Here is an 18,379-nt window from a genome sequence, read left to right on the forward strand (position 1 = left end):
GTGTTCCGTGTAGGCTTACCCTGGCGTGATGCTTTGATAACCGTGCAAAGCTCTCTTGGACAATGTCACTTTTATCAATATAGTCGCCTGCAATTACCCCCAGAAATGAAACGCTAATTAGCTCGTAATGTGGCTAATCATACAGAACTACACATCTTGTCGCAAGCTTTGACGTCATCCCTTAAGGCACATTTCAGTGTGCCTAGCAAGTAAATATTTTAACCTTTTTTGTTTGATATTGTGTATTTCTTGTGTGCATGCTTGTTTAGCATTTTCTTAATTACCTAGCTAGCTACCTTTAGCATTTATTAGTTACTAGAATTACCAGAATGCCCCATTTGTGTAGTCAGATTTGCTAGCTAACGTTACGACGGCACCATGGCAAGGCTAATTGGTTAGCTAGCATGTCACCAATTAGAAAAGTCTGACTACATGAGCTATTTATTTAACATTTTTTGTACTTTTGCCCCTTTTTCTCCCCAATTTTGTGATATCCAATTGGTAAGTATAGTCTTGTCCTATCGCTGCAACTCCCCTACGGACTTGGAAGAGGTTAAGATCGAGAGCCATGCATCCTCCGAAACACGACCCTGCCAAGCCGCACTGCTTCTTGACACACTGCTCGCTTAACCCAGAAGCGGGCCACACCAATGTGTCGGAGGAAACACCTTCCAGCTGGCGACCGAAGTCAGCTTGCAGGTACCCGGCCCACCACAAGGAGTCGCTATAGTGCAATGGGACAAGGAAATCCCAGGCCCGCCCAAACCCTCATCTAACCCGGACGACGCTGGGCCAATTGTGTGCTGCCTCATGGGTCTTCCGGTTATGGCCGGCTGTGTTTTGGCCGGCTGTGACACAGCCTGGGATCGAACCAGGGTCTTTATTGACACCTCAAGCACTACAATGCAGTGCCTTAGATCGCTGTGCCACTCAGGAGGCCCTGGTGAACTAATGTTAACTAGCTAGCTAGCTAAATATCGCCTAGTGAGCTAACTAGTTAGACACCTTGGTTAGATAGTGAGCTAAAGTTGGCTAGCTAGCTCACAAAGTACTTGTGGCCTCAATGTTTTCCCATACAAAACACAAACTCATCAAATGATACAATATTGTGTAAAACATTGAATTTGTAGATGCATCAAAATTGACTTTCTATCCACATTTTCCTCGTGGTTTAGACATGAGGCGTGACATGCGGAACATCAGGCTCACTCCAAGAGAAAGCAGTGCATGATAAATGCCACCCTCAGCAAGGATATCTGTTGGAAGTGATGGGGGAAAGACATAATTTAAACATCATGGATATAAATTCCAACTGTGCCCATGATAAAATGCAATGTGATTTGTGTTGTACTACTGAATGAAACTGTGAGCAGATGCACTCAGACCAGCCTTTGTGATTTAATTTATGTTAACTACATTACTTTAGCTGGCTGCTTTTGAGCAAAACTTGTATAATATAACCTATTCTAGGAGCTTAGTGTGTGTATGAACTTTGTGGAAGTTTGAACCATTGGCTTCCCTGAAACAGGTACTGACAGGAGGCGCGACGAGAACACTGATCTGGAGCCTGCCCAAAAAACTGATTGGAATAAAACCTCAAATTAAAAACAAAAACTGCGTGAAAAAATATTGATAAGATATTTAGATGTTCACTGATGCAATGACAGCTTTGGAAGCATGTGGTCCTTGAAAAACTCCTCTAATCCAGCAAAATGAGTCTGCCAGAGGTCGTCATGCTGGATGGGGGTGGTGATGGAGACTTTGGTGGTCCACACAACGAAGAAGAAAGTGTCCCTTCCATTGATGTGGAGCTGCCCTTGGACCTAATGCCAGTAAGGATGGTCTTCATGGAGGGTGTAAGACCCTACCTCCTGGATCTAGAAATCCTTCGACTTCACTGCCTCCTCAATGGTAAGGTCCCTTGCACCGTAGAGACACTTGACGTCCACCACAACTGTGGTGCCCACCAGACCATCCGGTGAAGCACCCAGGACCCAAAGCTCTGACTCCTGCACATCCCTCCCTGTAGTCATTTTGAATGCCTTGATGCCCTCCTATTCATTATCTGTGCCACACTTTACAGAAAACACCTCATCCAATGACTGTGATCCCCTGGTCACCTATAGAGACCTGCCGAGAGGAAAGATGTTAAGTGCCACATGCCTTTCAATGCATGACTTTGAACACCTTGAAATGCATTTGTTGTAAGATATGTGCTATATAAATAGTTTGATTTGGTTGATGACATTACAGCTGTAGAATATTTAATAAACTGTATTTTTCATGAGGACAAGTGCAGTTTTTCCATAAACCTTTAATTGATCATTTAGGATTTTATCACTTGACATACTATCAGTCATATAGTGGGAAGGATCATATAAATCAAGACTGAATGCATGTACTGTATCACCCTAAATCAATCAATTCTGTGCCTTTCCAGATTTGTGTCTGGTCATGAAACTACAATACAGGCTGGATGTCTAAACAAAGTCAGTTCTGAATGTCAACAGATTTTTAGGTTCATACTCCTTCAAAGACAACATTCTAGAACTGAGTTATAGCTCATCAAAGTCTGGTGTCTGGGGTAGTGATGCACGGGTTGACCTGGGGCGGATGGGTTTAGGGTCATTAAATATTTTGTGGCTGTGTGTTGAAATAAGGAGAAACATAAAACTTATATCCATAAATGTATAATTATTGTGCAATTTATATAGGCTACATTGAGTTTTTTATTTTAGGCTATGTGGTATTAGTGCTTCAGCCTTAACTTTAGGGCTGTGTAGGCCCCAAATATCCTACACAGCCAATTGCAAAACAATGCTTTTGGGAACGGAGGCAAAAAAGGACATTGTCTAAGTTTAAGTCAATAAGACAAAAGCTGTGAAATGAGAGTGGAAAATAAAGAGAATGGCCAGAAAAGTAACGTTTGGAAAAGATTTGGTGAAGTTGTAAAAGAGGATGATAGCAGGCTATGTTATGTGTGATGATTGTGAGGCACTATACAAATTCGACAGTCACAAGACGGGGACTTCAAATAGGCCTATGGCATGTCAAGGGAACTGTAGCCTACTGTTTAGATGGTTTAAATGGAAACTGAAATCCTCTGATAATACTAGTCCCGTGTGAATCGACATACCTATGTTTTGAGAGAAATGTCTGAGTTTGACAGGTATTGCTCGAGGTTTGAGCAAGAAAACAAGAACTGAGTCGTTGAAATTAAACAAAGTGCTGCGCATAGCCTACAGTGCATTCTGAAAGTTTTCAGACCCATTTACTTTTCCACATTTTGTTATGTTACAGCCTTATTGTAAAATGGATTCAATAAAACATTTTCCTTATCAATCTACACACAATACCGTATAATGACAGAGTGAAAACAGGTTTAGATATTTTTGTAAATGTATTACAAATACACAGATACTTTATTTGCATAACTATTCAGATCCTTTGCTATGAGACTCGAAATTGAGCAGAAGCATCCTGTTTCGATTGATCATCCTTGAGATGTTTCTACAACTTGATTGGAGTCCACCTGTGGTAGATTCAATTGATTGGACATTATTTGGAAAGGAACACGCCTGTCCACATAAGGTCCCAAAGTTGACAGTGCATGTCAGAGCAAAAAACAAGCCATCAGGTCGAAGAAATTGTTCGTATAGCTCCGAGACAGGATTGTGTCAATTCACAGATCTGTGGAAGGGTACCAAAAAATGTCAGCAGCATTGTATGTCCCCAAGACTACAGTGGCCTCCATCATTCCTAAATGGAAGAATTTTGGAACCACCAAGACTCTTCCTAGAGCTGGCCACCAGGCCAAACTAAGCAATCGGGGGAGGTGACCAAGAATCAGATGGTTACTCTTACAGAGCTCAAGCGTTCCTCTGTGGAGATGGAAGAATATTCCAGAAGGACAACCAGCTCTGCAGCACTCCACCAATCAGGCCTTCATGGTAGAGTGGCCAGACAGAAGCCACTCCTCAGTAAAAGGCACATAATAGCCCACTTAGAGTTTGCCTAAAGGCACCTAAAGGACTCTCAGACCATGAGAAACAAGATTCTCTGGTGTGATGAAACCCACATTGAACACTTCGGTGTGAATGCCAAGCGTCACGTCTGGAGGAAACCCTGGCACCGTCCCTACGGTGAAGCATGGTTGTGGCAGCATCGTGCTGTTGGGATGTTTTTCAGCGGCAGGGACTGAGAGACTAGTCAGGATCGAGGCAAAGATGAACGGAGCAAAGTACTAAGAGATCCTTGATGAAAACCTGCTTCCGAGTGCTCAGAACCTCAGACTGGGACGAAGGTTTACCTTCCAACAGGACAATGACCCTAAGCACACAGCCAAGACAATGCAGGGGTGGCTTCGAGACAAGTCTCTGAATGTCCTTGAGTGGTCCAGTCAGAGCCCGGACTTAAACCTGATTGAACATCTCTTGAGAGACCTGAAAATAGCTGTGCAGTGACATTCACCATCCAACCTGACAGAGCTTGAGAGGATCTGTAGAGAATAATGGGAGAAACTCCCCAAATACAGGTGTGCCAAGCTTATAGCGTCATACCCAAGAAGACTCAAGGCTGTAATTGCTGCCAAATGTGCTTAAACAAAGTACTGAGTAAAGGGTCTGAATACTTATGTAAAAATGTCTAAAAACCTGTTTTTGCTTAATCATTATGGGGTATTGTGTGTAGATTGATAAGGGTAAAAAACAAACAATTAAATGCATTTTAGAATAAGGCTGTAATGTAACAAAATGTGGAAAAAGTCAAGGGTTCTGAATACTTCCCGAATGCAATGTATATAAGAAGGTCCTACATGTATAAACTTTGACAGTGAATGCTTTTGTTTGTACATTTTGTGCAAATTAATTGAACATTGCCAAATGCATTTTTTTAAATTCACCCGTTGAGCATTTTTGGGATGCTCTGGATTGATGAGTATGACCACGTGTTTCAGTTCCTGCTAATATCCAGCAACTTCGCACAGCCATTGAAGAGGAGTGGGACAACATTCCATAGGCCACAATCAACAGCCTGATCAACACTATGCTAAGGAGATGTGTCGCGCTGCATGAGGAAAATTGTTCCTGTAATTTCTGTTAATTGCATTCAATATATTGTTATTACAGTCTTTTACAGTTCTCACTGTCGGAGTGGACACGTTGTTTGCAGTGCACAATCTAGGCTACACTTGTGAGAAAAAAAGTTTTGTTTTATTTCATTCCATTTATGAGTTGTATATTTATTAATTGTGTTTTGTTTGGAGTGCTCCTGTCAATGTTGAGTAAGGACGGCACCTGACTACGCATAGAAATAGACCTAGGCTACCTGGCCTGTGCACAAATGTACGTTTATAAATGTGCCCATTTGTGGATCTGATGGTATTTCTGATTGTCTTAACTCACCATCAGTAATGAGCTGTGAAGCTTCTCAAAGAAATTTTTTCTTCACCTCAAACAGCAAGTAAACAAGTAAATGTTTTGACATCCATTGAGAATGACATCTTCCCAGCTCTCTCCCTGTGAAAGGGAAAAAAATATCATGCTCTATCTGATCCAGTGGAATCTTCAGAAAATTGGCCTATTAGATTTACTTCTTATCCCTTGTGCAAATAGCTTACAGCTGTGTCTGTCCTGAGCTCACTGGTGCAGGAAACTCTCAGGGTCCAGAATATGCAAGCTTTGGCTAGACCAAGTTGATTGTTGATACAATGTTTCAAGTTCCTTGCAGACAGGCCATGAATAGCAAATGTGATTGAATTTTATTAGGATATTTTTTATCTGCAGGCTGCAATGTTTTTATATGTTGGCTATTTTTGTAGACTATTTCTTTTACATAGTTGGCAATGGCAATATAAATTACTTTTAGATCTGTATCTATATTTGTATAATTTTCATAGATCACATTTTTATTAATCACATGACAATGACTGAGATAAGACTTTATTACGAAAATGTGCATATGAAAATCATAACTGGCATGCAGATCGGTAGAAATGGTAAGATAAATTGGCACTCCAAATGGAAAAGGTTGCCGACCCCTTGTGTAGCCTATTACCAGCAACTTCGGGAGCGTAACAGGAGAATCTGCAAAGCCCAGCAGCAGCTGGAGGAGGAGGTTTGGTTTTTTCTTCTGGTTAAGCTATCTTGATTTCTGGCTCCCTCGAGTCATTTGTGTGTGTCTTAATTATTTAATGACAGCGTGCTTAAAGCATCAGACAAGCTCAGTCGCCTACATATAGTTGATTTTATTAAAACACATAGGGTGTGTGTATGTGTGGAAAAATACACGTTTTAAAACTACAACCAGTCGATTGGTCGAAAGACCAGACTACTTTTGGTCGACCAATATGTTTTTTGGTCGGGGACAGCCCTAGTAAAATCTTTGAAATTGTTGCATTTATATTTTTGTTCGCCAGTCTTTGTAACCAGTCAGATTTGTCTGTCGATGACAAAAATACACTGATCTACAATCCAAATTGGATGATGATTACATGAAGAAGGTGAATAGCACCTACATCAAATCAATCAAGGGCAAAGTGGATAAGATTATCAAGTCAAGACAATTCTATTATTGAGAAGTGTGTGTTTCTCTGGCTGGACATTGGTCATCGGAGGGTGAGAGAGATACAGACGCTACTCCTGTCAGGAGGAATCATGCTCCATAAATCAAACTGATGACATAGAGTCCACAGCAGGAAATTATTTTGCTTCAATTGGCTCAGTACATTTTGTCCCATTGGATTAGACATTTTTAAGATTAGGTTATTGATTTGCTGCTCAAGTTTACCTGAACAAATACTACTATATTAGTATGCACCTAGTCTTGTGAAACCAGACGACTGTGTCTCAAGTCAAATGTATTTGTCACATGCGCTGAATACAACAAGTGTCTCTAAATATTACGCAGTAACTGTCTGGCCATGCTGTTCCAGTGCATACATATATTTAATACGGCTGAATGTTTATATTCACTAAATGGGACCATTAAAATTATTGTTTTGTCTCTTGTAGGAAACATATTTGGTGAGCATGTCGGTGGTAGACGTGGTGGCAGTATACCCCTACCCCCTGGCTCTCCTGTCCATCTTCCACAATGACTGGATCGTTGGGGACATGCACTGCCAGCTCAGTGGCTTCATCATAGGCCTCAGTATCATTGGCTCCGTCTTTAACATCTTGGCCATTTCCATCAACCGGTACATCTGCCACAGCCTGCACTATGACCACATGTTGTGCACCAGGAACATCTGCTGTTACCTGGGCCTCACTTGGCTGCTCACTGCCATGGCCGCAGTGCTCAACTTCTTAGTGGGCTCTCTGCAGTATGACCCACGCCTCTACTCCTGCACCTTCACCCAGACTGTCAATTCCTACTAGACCAGCTCTGGTGCTGATCCACTTCCTGGTGCCCCTCTCGGTGGTCTGTTACTGCTACCTGAGGATCTGGGTGTTTATCATCCAGGTGAAACAGGGTGAAACCAGATGACAAGCAGAAACTAAAGTCATTTCTTGACCATGTTTGTGGTGTTCCTAATGTTTGATGGGCTGGGGACCACTAAACATTATTGGCCTGACACTGGCCATTAACTCTGGAACGGTGGCAGCAAAAATCTCAGATTGACTCTTTGTCACCAGGTACTGGCCTATTTCAACAACAACTATCCAGTGGCGAGTCGTCATTCATACCCACATTTTTAGGAAAAATGGCCTGTTTTGCATGTTATTTTAGCATTAATACATGTCTCATATCTATTTACAAACAAGGTAAAAAATAATATATATCATTGAGTTATTAAAGCCGCATACAAACATGGTCTCTTTTTTTGTTTTCTTGAGTAAGGCAGCTCCAAAATGCAGGTGTTTCAGCCTAGCTCAGTGCTTTCTGTGGTGGGGCAAGCCAACAGAAAATATGGAGCGTTGCGCTGTGATTGGCTCAGTGTTCTGTCACTCGTGGGGACTTTACGTCACTGCCAAGTGGAAGAGGAGACCTTAAATTCTAGCCCTTCAAGTGTTACATTAGAAGTGCTCATCCAAGAACAGTCAAGGTCATTGGCCACAGATAAAATTACATCAAATCACATTATACTGTATGTACAGCAGCTTTGATTGGACTGATCATGTCAGCATCATACTTTCACAATCTTAGCTAGCAGTCATCATCATCATCATGAATCAAGTCGACAATATACTGGCAAATCCTTTTTTAATCCTTGTCATATGAAGTTAAATAATGAAAATAAATGATAGATAAAATGTATCGGTGCTCATTGGCCATTACACAACATTACACAACAAGTAAATCGCAAATTCAACAAGTGGTTTGGAAGAAATCAGTGACAGTGGCTGTGTGGTCTCAAATCTGGTATTAAGGGGCTCTTTTCCAAGTTTAAAATGATAAACATTCAACATGATTCGTGCCACGCTCAAAACAACTGTTAACTTGACTTCAGTGAGTTCAAGACAACTGGGAAGTCGGGAATAAACGAGCTCCGACTGGGAAAATACGTTTTGAATGGTCATCCAACTCGGAATTATAAATCCGGCCTCCAGTTGTTTTGAAAGCAACATAAATCCAGAGAATGCCAGACTTTGATGACAAAATTGGCTCACGAAGTTCCGCCGCGCCACCTTCCTTTTCAAGTGAGCACAGCACAACAAGGTGAGTCCAAAATTGTATTGTATGTTGCTGCATAAATGATGTAATATGCCAGGGAGATATGTATACTATAGCTAAGAAAGTAATGCTAAGTGTATGTTGTGAAGTAAGATGTTAGTGGCCTGTAGGCCTCACCCTAATACTTTGGTCTATTTACCCCTCTTAATTTTGCCTACTGTTCTGACTTGGTGGTGCACATCTAGCCTATAACCTGTTTAAGAGAAATGTAACCATAGAATGTTGTAAGAGCTTTCATTGTCTGCTTATATGCTCCCTTTATTTATCCTACTGTTCTGACTTAGTGGTGCACGTGTAGCCTATAACCTGTTTTAGAGAAATGTAATCATCAAATATTGTAAGAGCTTTCATTGTCTGCTTATACTGTATGCATCCTACGGTTCCTTTATTTATCCTACGGTTCTGATTTGGTGTAAGAACGGCCCATGTTCTGAATTCAAAAGTGCTAAACAAATAGTTATATTGACTAACGTTACGTCCGTTCTAGCTCGCTCATTGTCTTAATCGAAATTACGGATTGCCTCTTATCCGCTTGTCATCCCCTTATGCCATAGTTTGTACATCTCAATTGTAAGTAGAAGCAAGTGAGCCATGTTTTTTTAAAGGCAGTAAATGAGGCTGAACTGTTTCACTGCCAGACAAGGCTCCGCTGATAGCCAGGTGTAGCAGTGGAAAGATGCTGGGACTGCTGTTAGTGGGTACCGTTTGTCATCGTTATAGTGCAAATTCATGTATTGTTTAGTGTTGTTTTGTGGCTTTTCTGGAATGCATCCCACTTTATTTATTTTTCCCCCATCATGATTGACATGCTAAAATGGCCACTGAAACCATCACACATAGGGTCAAACAGCAAACAGGCAAGGGTGAAGGAGAATAGCTAATTACTGTTCACTTCTTCCTTTAAAATAATATGAAAGGGCACAAGATAAATGTCATGCTTTCATAGGTTATAACATGTTTTTGATCAAATTTGTTCAAAGTGTTCAACAGTTTTTTTTTGCGTAACCAGTACATCATGCTTTGTGTCATATTTTTTTGCCTACAGAGAAGTTTGTATTGTAAAATTCTGCTACATTAGATATTTAAAGAAGTTGTCCTTTATAAGGTGTACAGAGATTACTTCATAGAGCATATACAGTTGAAGTCGGAAGTTTACATACATTAGTTTGGAGTCATTAAAACTCGTTTTTCAACCACTCCACAAATGTATTGTTAACAAACTGTAGTTTTGGCAAGTCGGTTTGGACATCTACATTGTGCATGACACAAGTCTTTTTTTGGGGGGGTTTACAGACAGATAATTTCACTTATTCACTGTTCCAGTGGGTCAGAAGTTTACATAAACTAAGTTGACTGTGCCTTTAAACAGCTTGGAAAATTCCAGAGAATGATGTCATGGCTTCAGAAGCTTCTGACAGGCTAATTAACATAATTTGAGTCAATTGGAGGTGTACCTGTGGATGTATTTCAAGGCCTACCTTCAAACTCAGTGCCTCTTTGCTTGACATCATGGGAAAATCAAAAGAAATCAGCCAAGACCTCAGAAAAATAATTGTAGACCACAAGTCTGGTTCATCCTTGGGAGCAAGTTCAAAACGCCTAACGGTACCACGTTCATCTGTACAAACAATAGTACGCAAGTATAAACACCATGGGGCAAAGCAGCCATCATACCGCTCAGGAAGGAGACACGATCTGTCTCCTAGAGATGAACGTACTTTGGTGCAAAAAGTGCAAATCAACCCTAGAACAACAGCAAATGACCTTGTGAAGATGCTGGAGGACACAGGTACAAAAGTATCTATATCCACAGTAAAGCGAGTCCTATCTTGACATAACCTGAAAGGCCGCTCAGCAAGGAAGAAACCACTGCTCCAAAACCACCATAAAAAAATCCAGACTACGGTTTGCAACTGCACATGGGGACAAAGATTGTACTTTTTGGAAAAATATCCTCTGGTCTGATGAAACAAAAATAGAACTGTTTGGCCATAATTACCATCGTTATGTTTGGAGGGAAAGGGGCGTGGCTTGCAAGCCAAAGAACACCATCCCAACCATGAAGCATGGGGGTAGCAGCATCATGTTGTGGGGGTGCTTTGTTGCAGGAGGGACTGGTGCACTTCACAAAATAGATGGCATCATGACCCCAAGCAGACACCAAGCATACTTCCAAAGTTGTGGAAAAATGGCTTAAGGACAACAAAGTCAAGGTATTGGAGTGGCCATCACAAAACCCTGACCGCAATCCCATAGAAAATTTGTGGGCAGAACTGAAAAAGCATGTGCGAGCAAGGAGGCCTACAAACCTGACTCAGTTACACCAGCTCTTTCAGGAGGAATGGGCCAAAATTCCCCCAACTTATTGTGGGAAGCTTGTGGAAGGCTACCTGAAACGTTTGACTGAAGTTAAACAATTTAAAAGCAATGCTACCAAATACTAATTGAGTGTATGTAAACTTCTGACCCACTGGGAATGTGATGAAAGAAATGAAAGCTGAAATAAATAATTCTCTCTACTCTTATTCTGACATTTCACATTCTTAAAATAAAGTGGTGATCCTAACTGACCTAATACAGGGATTTTTTTCTAAGGATTAAATGTCAAGAATTGTGAAGAACTGAGTTTAAATGTACTTGGCTAAGGTGGTATGTAAACCTCCGACTTCAACTGTATATGAAGCAAAACAAGTGCCAAAAGAGTTTAAAGCAAGACACTGCTGCGTCATACAGGTAATGAGATTGAAACAGTTGACCTCATCAGTGATATTGTCTCTCATCAGTCTCAGCTAAAAGTTCTAACCTGTAATTTTTTATTTTAACTTATCTAAAAATCAAATAAAACTCCATTTGTCACATGCACCGAATACAAGTGTAGACCTTACCGTGAAATGCTTACTTACAAGCCCTTAACCAACAGTGCAGTTCAAGAAGAGTTAAGAAAATATTTACCAAATAAATTAAGTAAAACATCATAAAAAAATAACACAATAACACATCAATAACGAGGCTAAATACATGGAGTACCGATACCGAGTCAGTGTGCAGGGGTACAGGTTAGTTGAGGTAATTTATACATGTAGGTATCGATGAAGTGACTATGCATAGATAATAAACAGTGAGTAGCAGCAATGTACAAAACAAATGTGTGTGTGTGTGGGGGGGGGGGTCAATGTAATAGTCCGGTGGCCATTCAGCAGTCTGATGGCTTGGGGGTAGACGCTGTAAAGGAGCCTTTTGCCGTGCGGTAGCAGAGAAAACGGTCTATGACTTAGGTGAATGGAGTCTCTGACAATTTTATGGGCTTTCCTCGGCCACCCCCTATTATATGGGTCCTGGATTGCAGGAAGCTTGGCCCCAGTGATGTACTGGGCCATATGCACTACCCTCTGTAGCGCCTTACTATCAGATGCTTAGCAGTTGCCATACCAGGCGGTGATGCAACCGGTCAGGATGCTCTCGATGGTGCAGCTGTATGACTTTTTGAGGATCTGGGGACCCATGTGGGGGAAAAAGTTTTGTCGTGCTCTCTTCACGACTGTCTTGGTGTGATAATGGGGGCATGTTCAGCCCGCCTTTTCCTGTAGTCCACGATTAGCTCCTTTGTCTTGCTCACATTGAGGGAGAGGTTGTTGTCCTGGCACCACACTGTCAGTTCTCTGACCTCCTCCCTATAGGCTGTCTCATCGTTGTCGGTGATCAGGCCTACCACTATTGTTGTCAGCAAACTTAATGATGATGTTGGAGTCATGTTTGGCCACGCAGTCATGGGTGAACAGGGAGTACAGGAGGGCACTAAGTGCACACCCCTGAGGGGCCCCAGTGTTGAGGATCAGTGTGGCAGACGTGTTGTTGCCTACCCTTACCACCTGGGGGTGGCCCGTCAGGAAGTCCAAGATCCAGTTGCAGAGGGAGGTGATTAGTCCCAGGGTCCTTAGCTTAGTGATTTGCTTCGTGATGAGCTTTGATGGCAATCAAACAGTACCCAACCAGGACCCGAAGGACAAGTTAGAATTTTGGACCCGGACCTGCTCAGTATATCAGGTTTAGATGGACCCGTGAAGACCTTTACCAGAGAGTTTCTAAATCCAGAGGCACCATGTTTGTTACTACTGTACATTATTACTGTGACTTTTCAAGCATCAGGTCATCATGTGAGTGCATCTGTAGCCTAGAGATAGTCAGAAACAAAGTTATCAGTATTTGATAGGACAACAATGTTGGTGAATTAAATTATCCTATTTTAGAAACATAGACATGGTTAAAAGAACACTGATTGGCACTGCACAAATAAAAAAAATATGCCATGTCAACACTATTGACTTTAACCTGTGTGCCAGTCTATTTCTGTTCTCTTAATTGAACTCCTGATGAAATTGTCATGACAAACATGACAAGGAGTGGAATAGCTAATCAGACTGACTGGTACCCAGGCTACATTGACTTGGTCAACTCTTGGTTTCTATAGACTGGTTGGCTGACAACTTCACAAAAATAATGTATGTGCAATGTGGCCGGAAGGCATGTGTTGTTATGATTCTGAAAGGTCAGATGGCTTTCAACAATGCCAAGAAGCCGCCATGTGGGGAATCGTAGGTGGCTCGTTTCAGCTTGTTGTATCTTGTTATTGAAACCATGTCTTGTTTTGAGGTGTTTTGACTGATGTCATGTCTATGTTGATGTCACAGGTCCCATGTGGTGGGGACTAAAATGCAGATAATGTTATGTTTCTGTTAAACAGAAGAAATAAAAGGAGACAGGAGGAAACTGCTAAAGTTGTAACAAGCGTATTCATCTAGTGTTGATTCACTTTTCGTTTGATAAAGCACTCAATCATGTTTTCTTAACTAGTTAAAGTTCAAAAAGCTCATGTGTACAAATTACTCTTCCAATATTCTTCTTAAACAAACATGAGAAATCACAATGAAATACATTCAACTTGTTTTCCCTTTAGAAACTCATGAGACCTTATAAAGTACTGTAAGTGCAGCAATATAATACAGCCTCTGTATTTAAAATAGTCCTACTAATACATTGACTTGAATTTCAAAATATACCATTGCAGTATTTATCACAACCTCAGATAAAACTTAATAAACATGCACTGTTTTAATAAAAATGAACAAAGGTATAAATGAAGTAGAAAAGAAACCACAATATTATATTAGAGGAGATATAAACCAAACGTTCAAACTCAAATATTAGCAGGCGCCATTTTGTCTAGTATTATTCTATTAACTAGCCTAGCTGAACCCATTCATCTCTGAGATCGCTTTGAAAAAAGATTGCAGTCTGGGTCCAGTACAAATGCAGTATGTGGCAAATACTGCATTCCAATTATTATTATTTTACTGCAGTAAATTATGCAATTCAACTACAGTTAGAGTGCAGTTATTCTGCAATTACTGCGTCCAAAATACCACAGTCGACTGCAGTTGCTGCACTTTTACTGCAGTTTCAAAGCTGCAATCATTTTTTGTAAGGTTCATTTTCACTCGATCAACTTATACATTTAAACTTTTCAATTTCCACATAAAAAGGTAAGTATCACTCGGATAACAATTTCGACTATAACATTTCCTATAGATAATGTGATTGGTACACTACATACTGTACCTGTTAAACAGAATACATTAAAGAGAGACAAGAGGAAACTGTTAAAGTTGTCACAGGCATCTTCCTCTAGTGTTAGAGTTGAGACACAAACCGCTGTGCTCGCGCTCCTACCACGCATGCTGCTGGCGGCAACAGGTATAAACCTGAACAACAACTGTAACAATGTACAGTATTTGAGAGACAAGTGCTCATTGTGAAAATGTATTTATATTTTCAATAATCATTTGGAGACTAAATATTAGTGTACATGTTGCCAACAGTCTAAAGGCATCAGCATGCTTTTCGTTCGAACCAAACGAGTGTGCTCACATACTCCCTTAAATTACATTCTCTTGAAAAACAAGACAAACAAATAAAAAATACGAATTGGGGAAAGTGGAATCGGTTTGAGTGACCAGGAGCGGTATGATGCTGATTTCGTGTGTCAAAAGCACAGAAGGCGAAAGCTCTGTGGCTCAACAAGATGTCGACGTATGATTTGGAAAGTTATGATTTTCAGAGTAGGGCACTGGTTAAAGGTGTCATCTCTGGTGTTTTGTTGGACATAGAGACTGTGTGGTTTAGGGAGAACATTCCAGGAGTGGTAGATGCATGTTGATTGAATCGAATGATAGACGGAAGGAAGGAGTATAGCATATCGCTTTTAAAAGTTTTTGGGTGAAGTGATTCTCCCAACTTATGTAAAACTTGGATATGTGAGATATGCGGTGAGACCGTATGTACAGATGCCGTTGCAGTGTTATAATTGTAAAAGGTTTGGACATGTGGCAAGTGTTTGTTGAATGAATAAATATGTAGTAGTTGAAGAGTCAGATGAAGCATGTTGTTGTAATTGTGATGGGAATCACATTCCCGAGTTCCCGGAGTGCCCTGTACGGATGAAGGAGGTCGCTGTACCTAGGATCAGGGCGATCCAGCATGTCTCCTATAAGGAGGCAGTGAAAATACCTGAAGGAGTGAGTAGAGAGGAGATAGTAGTGGATGTCCCACAGTCTGCAATGAATGCCATGCAGGAGAGGGATCCTGACTAATAGTGAAGAAGGTGGACTTTGTTGCGTCTATAGCACAGGTGATACATTTAACTACTCAAACTAATCAAAAATCAAAGAAGCTAGACATCATTCTGAAGGCGGCAAATAGATTTTTGGATCTCCAGGACTTTACAGCCAAAATGTTACAGGGGTTCTCCCTTTTCCCTCTTTCCTGAGCCTGTGTAGGGATCTGAATAGTAGTTTTTGTTTGAAATTCAGGGTAGTAGGTTACATTTAGTTTTTGTTTATTTTTTGTATTTTATTTTTGGTAATTGCTATGATTTGTTCATAAAAATAAAAAACCTGTACAGTAGGTGGCGGCAGTACACCTTATGAGTCTGCCAATAAACCTCAGCGGAAAAAGAAGAAGAACGAGAATAACACGTCAATAGTACAGTTTGTCCATTTTGAGATGCAGTAGCCACTTACTCAAAATAGTCAGAATAACTCTACGATTACTCAAGAAATCACGCATTAATTTTTGTTTTAACCCGGAAGTCCCGTATGTTTACATCGCCACACTGCAAGAGTCATCGACATTGTAATATTTTATTCAAAAGTATTGCTTGTGGAATTTAGTTAAGCCAAAAATTGATAACTATAATAAACAATCGCCAGGTCCTGTTCCAGATATCAGAGGGTAACTTGACACGGATAGGAAAACGTATGCGGCTTGCCATAAATGGTAACGTTAGCAGAAGGTGAATGTTGAACTTTTGTTGCATGCATATCCAGATGATGGTGCGTACTTCTTGGCGCAAGGATTCTGTCGGTGTGATCGAGCTTTAACACAAACAGTTTGATGCATACGTTCGATGAATCCAAGGTATGCACCACACCGAATGCACTGCAACTGCCTCTGCAATGCAATAAGTTGAAAACAGCGTTACATGGGAAATGAATGTAATTCTGGTGGACCAAAATGCAATAAACACTGTCAGTGTGATCGAAGCGTAAGGGTTGCGACATAGATACTACTGTAACTAACTAGCTATTTAGCAAACTGGAAGACTGGGAATGAAATGTTTTAGCTAGTTAAATAGCATAGTTTGCATTGCTAACCCAGATTGTGAATTCAATTTATTCAATAATAGCTTATGCACTTGCATAAGTAGTTACATGCAATAGTGTTAGCTACTGTACCTCAGCATGGGCATAGTATTTGAGCACCTACAAAATCATCACCAGAAAATAAATAAAGCTAGCTGGTTATCCATCTAACTAGCTAGCACAAATTAATAATGCCTGGGGTTATGCATATGGGGTGCCTGTCAATCAGATTGAAATGGTTCAGTCTGAGGTTAATGCCATAGATTTATTTGTTTGGAACATTTCCTCTCACAATCACTTCCTCTCACATTCAAATTATAGTTTAACTTATTTCACCGGTTGTCTGTGCAGTTTATCCTTTTGCAGGTAGTAATGTGAGACAATGTATCCACAGGAAAGTATAATCTAATTTACTTTTCAATGCTCTCGTAGTACATTTACATTGTTATCACCTTAAGCATGTGCAGAACCATGTCAACACGTGTACAAGCTCAGCAAGTATGCATGCATTTTCATATTGTTCACGTGATTTAGGTCATTTGGTGCGGCAGGTAGCCTAGTGGTTAGGGCGTTGGACTAGTAACCTGAAGGTTGCTAGATCGAATCCCTGAGCTGACAAGGTAAAAATATGATGAACAAGGCATCCACTGTTCCTAGGTCGTCATTGTAAATAAGAATTTGTTCTTAACTGGCTTGCCTTTAAAAAAATCTGAATGCACTATGAGTACTTTGAAAAGTTGATTTATTTATACTTTCCTGTGGATATATTGTCTTTATGCATACTACTACTTCATTTTACAAAAACACATTTACTTGACAAACAGTGCAGATGCAATGTTTGGTAACAGAATGAAGTTTGTGCCGTCATTCTGTTACCAAACTTTGCATCTGCACTGTTTGTCAAGCAAATGTGTTTCTGTTTAATCTTCTGTGGAAATTGTGAAACATGATTTTCCTGTGTTTTATATATAGTTCCACACTATAAGATTAGAATAATACTTTACTTTGTTTAATCTTCTGTGGAAATTGTGAAACATGATTTTCCTGTGTTTTATATATAGTTCCACACTATAAGATTAGAATAATACTTTGAAATTGTTGAAATGATGATAATGCCCTTTTAGTGTACGAGCTGTTTGAAAAGACTGCCCGAAATTTCAGCCTGTTATTGTGGGGTGGAGTTTTGGCCTTCCTGGTGACATCACTAGGTAGTAAATGAGTTAATAGACCAATAAGAAATAGTTCCAAACCTCTCTGCCAATAAATGCTAGTTTTGAGTTTTCCCCTCCAGACTCAGACCACTCCCAGACATCCCTAGCAAAATTCTTACTTGAGAAATGTGTCTTTGCTAAGAAGCTATTTTTGTTTATTTTTTACCATTTTAATTTAAAAAAAAATTCACAGTAAGGTACTTCATTGTTATCCAGAAATGATTTGATATTGAGATAAAAATGTCTGCATTGGACCTTTAAAAGTAGTCCTTGTGCATAGCAGTTGTATGGTTTGTTTAACTTTTTAATCATTGGTTTTTGTTTGACATACATTTTTTAAGAAAAAATCTGAGTCTCAGCATCATATCATAGTCTCAGCCCATATGAATAAATTATACTGGAATTTATTTTATTTGTTACTTATACAGTTGAAGTCGGAAGTTTACATACACTTAGTTTGGAGTCATTAAAAGTCGTTTTTCAACCACTCCACAAAATTCTTGTTAATTAACAAACTATAGTTTTGGCAAGACGATTAGGACATCTACTTTGTGCATGACACAAGTAATTTTTCCAACAATTGTTTACAGACAGATTATTTCACTTATAATTCACTGTATCACAATTCCAGTGGGTCAGAAGTGTGCATACACTAAGTTGACTGTACCTTTAAACAGCTTGGAGTTTGCAAGCCAAATAACACCATCCCAACCGTGAAGCACGGGGGTGGCAGCATCATGTTGTGGGGATGCTTTGCTGCAGGAGGGACTGGTGCACTTCACAAAATAGATGGCATCA

At 40.2% G+C, this 18,379-nt stretch overlaps 1 pseudogene; it reads left to right on the forward strand.

The window, feature by feature from the left end:
- The first annotated feature begins 1,712 nt into the window (after nt 1-1,712).
- LOC109872681 (melatonin receptor type 1C-like) lies at nt 1,713-7,620 on the forward strand (annotated as a pseudogene).
- The last annotated feature ends 10,759 nt before the right edge of the window (nt 7,621-18,379 follow it).

Source organism: Oncorhynchus kisutch, linkage group LG28, assembly GCF_002021735.2.
Source record: "Oncorhynchus kisutch isolate 150728-3 linkage group LG28, Okis_V2, whole genome shotgun sequence".
NCBI lineage: Eukaryota > Metazoa > Chordata > Actinopteri > Salmoniformes > Salmonidae > Oncorhynchus > Oncorhynchus kisutch.